General features: G+C 37.4%; 1 long non-coding RNA gene across 1 annotated transcript; it reads right to left on the minus strand.

The window, feature by feature from the left end:
• Positions 1–7,645: 7,645 nt before the first annotated feature.
• On the minus strand, positions 7,646–7,959 carry LOC131236291 (uncharacterized). The gene is made up of 2 exons (XR_009166660.1): positions 7,825–7,959; positions 7,646–7,713 (listed from the first exon to the last, which is right to left on the minus strand). It is a non-coding gene; the product is annotated as an uncharacterized LOC131236291 (long non-coding RNA).
• Between the last annotated feature and the right edge of the window lie 1,271 nt (positions 7,960–9,230).

Consider the following 9,230-nt stretch of genomic DNA (forward strand, 5'->3'; position numbering starts at 1 on the left):
CACGAATTCTAGGAGTTTTAGTTGTAGTTTGATTCTGATTTCTTTCCCATTGCTTGGTACCCCTATTTAAAGGGTTGTGAACTCATTTTTATTCATTCATTAATCAATTTTGAATTTATTAGAATTTATTTCTATTTTCTGCTTTCTTTTCTCGTGGATTTGAGAAGTCTCTGTGAGGAGTCCAGAGAAGTTTCGTGGATTCGGAATAGTTATCCTCTTGAGGAAGACGGTGCTCGACCTCACGTCCTCCCCTGCGTCAAAAGGTTACATTCTCTATGGTGTCCTAATGCTTTGTTTCTTTGTTTCTTTCTTTTTATCTTTTTTTGTTTTGTTTTGTTTTATTTTATTTATTTGTTTTTACACTAGGTGTGAAGAAGTAAGTTGATAAAGTAATAGTGCTTGTGGGAAAAGGAGATGAGAAAATGACCGTAGACCTATGACTACAGATTATAACCGTAAATAGATTATCGATAATATCGACCTATGGTCAATATTATCGAAGATGAATGCCTATTTATCCAACAACAAAACTCGAAAAATGGATGAATTTTCAATATTATCGAGAATGGTTTGATAGTATCAAGCATAAGTCATCGATAATATCAAGCAATGATAGATAGTATCGATAACTAATATCGAGTAAAGACCGTAGACGTATGGTTACGGATTGTAACCGTAGCTATAGGTAGTGTACCGATCTGGCAGCGAACCCTGACCGTGGGACAAGACATAAAATCACGGTTGGTTGCCAGATCGGCTACGGTAGCTATGGCTATGGTTACAATCCGTAGCCATAGAGGGCAGCCAAATCTTCATAAACCGGCTTACTTAAAAAGAAGGGGAATTTTCGTCCTCAATTTCGATGTCCATACCAGCAGGTCTAAGTTCGCAAGTTAAGTTTGTTTTGCTTCATAAAACCCACTGGATAAAAGATGGGGTCCACAGTCATAAATTTCTCTTTATCTGACTTAACAAACCTGACAGTAAAAGCTAAATTCTGCAATGGAAGACTTCAAAATAAAAAGACAATTCAATGAAAGTCTGTCAAGTAGATGAAGAGCCCCACAATGAAATGACCTTTTATGTACCTAACTAACAAGCAACAAGTAAAAACTAAGAACAAAAACATGTGAATAGATTGAAAGAACAACAATCAACTACCAAAACAGTGTGAAAAAAATTGTGACAATTGAACATACATATGGGGGACTGTTGTTAGTTGACTCACTTGGTTTTTGGATATTCTCGATCCACTCCTAACCCAAGGGGAGCTCGTTCTAGACCAAGCGGGGCTACGAATGGTAAGGGAGACGTAATCAGCTCAATCTAGAGAGATTTTAAGGTTAAGATAGTTTGGCATGTTTATTGCGAAAACCAAACCCAATTGTTGAGCCTATAATACAAAAAACAAACAAAATAAAGCATTGTCTAGCCGAATCATGTGAAGAGGCAATCCAAGGATTTGTGCAAACATACATCTTAAAAAATAAAAAATAAAAAAAATAAAAAATAAAAATCTTTTGATACTTAACATAGCTAATTTTAAAGTCATGAAGGACTTGTACAATCTAGAAAAAAGCTACAGAGCATAATAAAGGAAACTGCAATTTCTGGTTTGTAAGTGCTACTTGATGTTGTAGTTTTCTTATTTCTTCCTTCTGAGAGGAGCATCTATCTTGTAAAAGAAGATCAAAATCACATGCCATATTTGTCGGATCTTGAACAAGATAAAGATTTAGGAAAAGATAGCAACATACCCAAAGTAAATTTGTTTTTGCAGTTAAACTTTTCCAACTCTATAGACGATTTTCCAGTATAATTGGTGTATCTATTTATTTTAGCCTTTAAGGTATGCACCTTTAAGGTCTACACTTGTGCTAGTTGGAGCTCGTGATTCTCTCTTACTTGATGCAACTCTCCTTTGAATAAGCATAAATGAAGCCTTGATGCCTGCAACAGCAAATGGGTATTCCCACATGGCTCGCTTCCCTTCAAGTTTGAACAATAACCTTTGAAAAGAAGCCTTCATTTTGAGTTTGCATAAAATTAGTAATAAATCAACAATGCAAAAATCTGAGAGTAAAGCAGCTTAAAATTAAATAACATGATGACAATAGTAACATGCTAGTGAGAAATCGATTACAAAGACGAAGGAATAAATCTGGTCTGGCTTACCGAATAAGTCCTGGCAAAAAATAATAGATTCTCACGTGAGATGTACCCACAACCCCTGAGAAAAGGAAAATCCTTATAATCTTGCACAATTTTTCTGTGAAAGGACGCGTGAGTTGTCCAAACAAATAAGGTATAAATGCATGCAGTGTTCGATTTGTCGGCGATATTATCGAAATATCGCCGATAATATCGGTGTCGCTAGTCTTGCGACACCGAATCCCCATTATTTCATTTCTCTTCAGATTATCGGCGAAATATCATAGATATTGGTGAAATATTGGAGATATCGGCAAAAATCTTAGATTATCGCCGATAATATCGAGATTTCGCACTGTAGCTACCAACCACGATCCCTATCACGGGAAAACTATGGCCAACAACCCATAAAACCAATAAATAGGTAAGAAAACCCTCTTTCAAAAAATCGAAAAAAATATTGGAAATAAGAAAACCATTCTTTCGGAAAAAATATCGGAATCGAGAAGATCGCCTACTTGTTGATCAGATCGGAAGTCAGAGCTCAGAAGAACGCATCGATCAACAGTGCCGGGTGCCATTCCGTTCGAATTTTTAGGTATGAAAATCCCCTTTCTGCATCAACCCTCTTTCCAAAATCCCATTTCTTCGGCGGAGATCTCTCTTCCACGAAATTTTAGGGGTTCTTTTTCATAAAGAAAAACTCGTAATAGATATCGGGATTTTTTTTCTTTTCTTTTCTTAAAGAAATACCAGCCTGATGAGGCATGCGCACCTTTGTACACGTGGCATGCGAGTGTAATCCAGACGGTCCATATCATGCGGAATCACATGAAACCTCGTAGGGACAAATTTCATACTGATCTAAAACTCTGGTGGGCTATAAAAAAGAGAAATGCAAATCATAGATGAAACATTTTTCTTCTTTCATGGCCCACTAAAGTTTTGGATCAAAGTAAAAGTTGGGCCTTACAGGTTTCATAAGGTGCTGCATCACGTGGACCGTTCAAATTTTGGACTCCCATCATGTATGATGGCCCACCAAAAAGTTCGCACCAGTTACGTACAAACTAGTTCGTAGTGAGCATATATCAACGAATTACGCAGAAAACAATCTGCGCATGTATAAAGGCAGCCCGGCCACCGCATGTAAGGCCCATCATGATTTATTTATTTTATCCACTCCGTCCATACATGTTAACAGATAATTTTAGGCCTTTATTTTAAAAAAATAAAAAAATTGAGGCATATCCTATGTTCAAATGGACTACACCATAAGAAACAGTTGAATTGAATGTCTACCGTTGAAAAATATTTGGAGGGTCACGGAAGTTTTAGATCAATCTTATATTTGTGTTTTCCCTTCATCCATGTCTGTATGATCTTATGAACAGGTTGGATGAAAAATAAACATCACTGTGGGGCTTATAAAGGTTTCAACGGTGGAAACCATTATCCCCACTGTTTACAGTGGTATGATCTACTTAATCTTTGCATATGAATCAATTTTGGGCTCAACCCCTTAAATTAGATGGAAAAACGGATGGACAACGTGGATATACCACATACATTCAAGGTGGGCCCAAATGAGTGGTTAATTATGTTTAAATGGTGGTGACTGAATCTCCACTATTTCCTCTTGCCCTAAGTTTTGGATCCACATGATTTTTTGTCTGATGTCCTAAAATGATCTAAAAAAAAGGATGAACGGGTTGAATTTTTTAGAAACATTATAGTGGGCCCCACATAGCATCGCAGTGTAATAAAGAACCCCCGAACACGGATTAGCTACTGGCGTAGGGACACTTGCTACCGAGGTGACGTCCCCAAGTTCTGTAGGCCCCACCATGATGTATGTGTTGTATCAACACCGTCCATCTATTTTTCTAGACCATTTTTGGGTATGAGACCAAAAATAAGGTATATCTAAATGCCACGAAAGTGGGACAGTGACGCCCACCATTAAAAACTTCTAAATGCCACGAAAGTTTTAGATCAAGCTGATATTAGTGTTTTCCCTTCTTTCGTGTCATTTTTAACTTTGAATGGGTCGGATTTCAAATAACATTATGGCGGGCCTCAAGATAGTTTCAATTGTGGGAATCACTCTTCAAATGTTTTTTGTGGTGGGGTCCACTACAGATTTTTATCTACCTCATCCTTTGTCTCATGCCCTAAAATGATATCTCAAAATGGATGGACGGTGTGGATACAACACATGCATCGTAGTGGGGCCCACAGAACATGATGACGTCACTTCAGTAGCCGACCGCTACTCAACCTGTCAGTATCTAAGCCGCGTCCGCGCGGATCGGAAACGGATTGGCTATTCCCTAGCCACCAGCCATTGCTCTATGGGCCCCACCATGATGTATATGTTTCATCCATGCCGCTCATCTATTTTCATAAATAATTTTACGGTATGAGACCAAAAATGAGGTATATCCCAATCTTAAGTGGACCACATTACAGGAAACAGTGTTGAATGAACATTGACCATTTAAAACTTTTTGGGGCCCATCCAATGAACGTCTCCCCTCTTGTACATATCTGGCATGATGATCACGTGATAAAAATTAGGCAGATCCACTCATTGGGTGGGACACACCAGTACACCATATCATGCCGCCCATGCATGTTGTGGGTGATCATCATGGTGTGGCCCACCTTTGATATGGATAGAGTATTCTACATATGCGATAAGTTGGTCAGAAAAGAATGGCTATATCATGATATACCATACAGCAGCTATATCTGATGATGAGGTTGTTTTGACTTTCAAAATACAGGCCATCCATGTTTTTGGTTCCCCTCTACAGCCGTGTTTTTACTGTAAACATGTCTTTGATAGTATATCAGATCCATGAAAACGGTGGGACACACCACGATGATCACCTAGTCTGAAAATCAGGATGAACCGATTTTTGAGTGGGCCACAACTTCAAAATCAATGGACAGCCGATGGAATACTTAGTGTACATGTGTACCAGCCAAAAGAGTGGATCGACTTGATTTTCATTCCAGTTGATCATCATGGTGTGGTCCACCTATGGCACATAACCGATTTTGTACAATTGTGACACTTTTGCTAGAAAGAAATCATTGTATCAGAAAATAACATCCAGGCAGGCCCTGGTTCAGTTGAATGGGGATAATTTCTTTAAATTTTTACTCAACTCCTAGTTTTGGGCCAAAAATAGAAAGCTCCAAAAATGATATTTTGTTGATTGGGTCACCATGGTGTGGCCCAACAAACCATGATCTGGATGGGTGAACCTCGGGCCTACTGCTAGAAGCTTGAAGCTCGAGTAAGCCGAGTAGCATACCATGATGATTATGGTGACTTATATGAAATTTTAATTTGATCTAACATCTTAGCCCCTGAAATGGTTTATGCGTATTACATTGAATACGAGCGGATGCACTTTTTTTTGTCGATTATTGTATATTTGTATACCTCGTCACTTTATGTGGGGATGAAACATGACCAGAAATGTGTATTTTTTTCAATTCATTTACTTTTGCATGTCTTAATTGTTGTAAGCATGCATTTGTATTATATAAACTAATTTTGGTTACTATTTGAGTGATTTCTTACGACAACGCATATTTTTTGGCCCCTATTAAATGGAAGCTACTAATTTAATGTATTCTTTTTATAAAATTTTCATTCCTGAATATGTAAATATGTGTATTTAGGCATGTCCTGAAGTTTCACTGAAAAATTCCACCATTTTCCCCATATTCCCCCCCTTTTCCCTGCATCTCCGGTTATCGACGATAACAATATTATATCTTTATCTTCGGCCAGCGAAACTTGTAGTGATACCGACAACTCGAACACTGAATGCATGGGAGAAAGAGAATAGTAGGGCTTGGTCCAACAGATTGGGTCATCAAAATCGAGATTAGAGCTTAATCCTAATTCTGCAAGATCCCTATCCATAAGGACTTTCAATTTCATGTGGGAAAAAAAAAAAATCAGATCAGGTTAGAGCAAACCATAAATGATACAAAATCTACTTCTTGGACAACACAAGTATACAAGGAAAAGTCAAACAAGAACATTAAAAAAATAAAGGACATCAAAAAATATAGACACGAAGTATATTTCAACTGCAGAAACAATTAATTTTATAATTTTTTTTCAAGTAACTAACTAATACAAATACTAAAAGAAGTCAGATATAAAAGAATCACAATTTCTCAACAAGGAAATATCTAGCAAATTAAGGATTGGAAGAATCTTACCATTCGAAAAGACATGGCTGCAAATCAAGAGCAGAAGGTAATGGAGAAGAGAATAAGAGAAACTACTGTTTAAAAAGATATTTTAAACAAATAGACAATATCTGCAATGCAAAGGGCTGGTTTAGAGAGGCCTTCATAAGTTGAAAAAAAATTGAATCTAGTTGGATTAGTGTCATCCAATCAGTCTTATTTTTACATGGTACCCCTTGAAATGTGTTCTAAACTCAACGAACAGTTTAGATCATTCTATTGAATTGTACAAATTACATAATGCAACTAGGAAAACTATAATTCACCAGTTTTGTTGTGGCCGTCAGTGAAAATGCAAAGAACTGGCTTAGAACTCATATCTAGTTGAGCAAAGAACTTCCAAACAAGGAAATCAGCAAGCTTGCACAAATTACGAATTGGTAACTATTCATTAAGAACAAAAAAGGTGCATTTCACCAGCAAGGAAAGTGATAATGCAAGTATACTACGAATTTTAAAGAAAAGATAGAACATGCATCAGATTCCATCTGCAATCTAAGCAAACAGTATTTTCTCATATGTACTATACAATGCTTATGTAAAACAATATGCTGCTGTCTGAATCTTGCTAGAAGATCATCTCCTCTCCCAAAGAAACTCAGATGCCCAGTTAGTCAAAACCTAGTCAAAATGAAGCAAATGCAAGTTCTTAAAAGATAGATTGTTCAAAGTTCCAAACATCACATGCCTCATATGAAGGAAGAACTTCCTTTCTCTCCAAGGACCCAAAACCCATAGAGAGAGAGAGAGAGACTAAACAAAGATGAGTAAGATCTAGAATACCCAGGCGAAAAGATTCACAGCTATTGAGAGCGTTGCTCCAGTGATGGCGCATTGAATAACCTGCTCATGAGAGGCATCCTTGCAAGTGAGCACCAATGCCGCTCCTGTCAACGCCCCTACCACCACACTGTTTTTTTTTTTTGCAGGAAATTCACTCCTTTAGGCATTGCATGTAACTTGAAATTACTGTGATTTGTGGGCCACTGTAAGAAGCCAACACCAGTGTAATAAACAAAGGGTGGTCTGCTAACAAGACTTGGGCCTGTTCATTGGTTTTTGTACTCTGACCCAGCTGATGGATGGTCCTGCCTAACTTCTAAATGGACCCCACCTGAAGATCATGCCTCCCACATGCATGCATGGGTCCACACATGTAACTAATCGAATCTTTAAGATAAAAAACTGACAAATAAAAGCATGTGAAAGTTACCCAATCATGAGCTCCCCGAGCTTCTTGTAGGCCATATGTGATGCCGGAAGACAAGCCAATAGCCAGTCCTGCACCCAATCCCTAGTTAGAAAACCACAAGAAATTCATGAAGAATCTAATAGCTTCCTGACCCAAGCACAATTGAAAACATGCCGAGTCAACTCAAATTTGCTAAATACCTATATGAAATCTTGTACAAACCACTGAATCGGGGATACCAAACTCACCGAGTCTTGGCTGGGCGTATAAAGAAGCCAACATATGGAAAAGAATCACAAACAAGTAAAATCTGCTTCCCATCCAAGGGGAATTTCATGACCCCTTTGCAGAGAATTGTTTTCCAACAAGGGCACGAGCGTTACACAAATGAAAAAGCCATCTGAAAAAAAAAAAAAAAAAAAAAACAGAACAACTTACCACATGGTTGCTTTGAGTTTGAGGGTTGAGGCCCATGATGGAAATTCACGGATATAGTGGAGCCCGTCCAGAAATCAAAAGAAAAGAAGAAGTTAGAAAATGGTTTAGACTAAGAGAAATGTAATGTTTTGAAGAAAAAAGAAAGAAAAAAACAGAATAGAGCTGATCCATCTCAATGAGCAGATCTTCGATGCTACACCCACGCTTCTCTATCTCAGAAAATACAGCCTGAATTTCCCATATGGGCCACCTTGTGCCGTGGAATGATGTTCCATACGTGTAAAGGTGTGTGTGTAGTTAGCAAATGCTGGGCCAGACTAAACTACAAAAGATAAGATTTTGGTGGTCAAATCCATGAAGCGTTTTTTAGTTTAAAACTTGAGAAAAGGACAGTAAAAAAGAAGAGATGCATGAATTTTGGAACCTATTAATACCTATTTCAAAGCAACAATACCTCCTTTTATTAAAGAACCTATTAATATCTCTTTTGAAGCAACAATTTCCCTTGTTTGTATATCCTTCAACTGAGATATGGTGCTGTAATTTTGGAAACAGAAGAAGAAAATATCATCTAGGAGACATCCATTCAACAACCATACATGAATAGCTACTATAAACTACAGTTTGTTTCAAAGGAAGCAAGTACTCCGAATAAACTTAAAAACAATATCAAATGTGCATCTGGCATGAGGATTTGGTAGCATAACTCAAAAGGAAAGTTGTACGTTAAAATTTTCAAGGAATCAAATAAAAAGCTGTGTTTATTTATCAAGAGATAATAAATGAAATCTTTGGATTCGGACGTCTGACTATTGTCATACAACAACAAAAAATAGAGCATTTGCTACAAATACTTTCTTATTGTTGAAGTCATAATTTACGGAACCAAAACAAGGACACATATACATATATTGTGAAAGATAATATAATGACAGTATTTTTGCTAAGCCCAAATGCATGTACAGTCCTGTCCATCTATACCCAATTGCACATGCCAATGTTGGACATATGGGAAAGATCATAGCAGTCAATCAGGTGGGCTACATGCTCTATATCTCTAAGCCAGAAAACATGTCAGTTTTACTTATCAAGTGGGCCACCGTGTATAAAATAAGTGGACAGATAGCAAAAGAAACCCAAATCTAATCCCAATGATTCATTAATTCTC

This window comes from Magnolia sinica, unplaced genomic scaffold (assembly GCF_029962835.1).
Source record: "Magnolia sinica isolate HGM2019 unplaced genomic scaffold, MsV1 ctg351, whole genome shotgun sequence".
In the NCBI taxonomy this organism is placed as follows: Eukaryota; Viridiplantae; Streptophyta; class Magnoliopsida; order Magnoliales; family Magnoliaceae; genus Magnolia; species Magnolia sinica.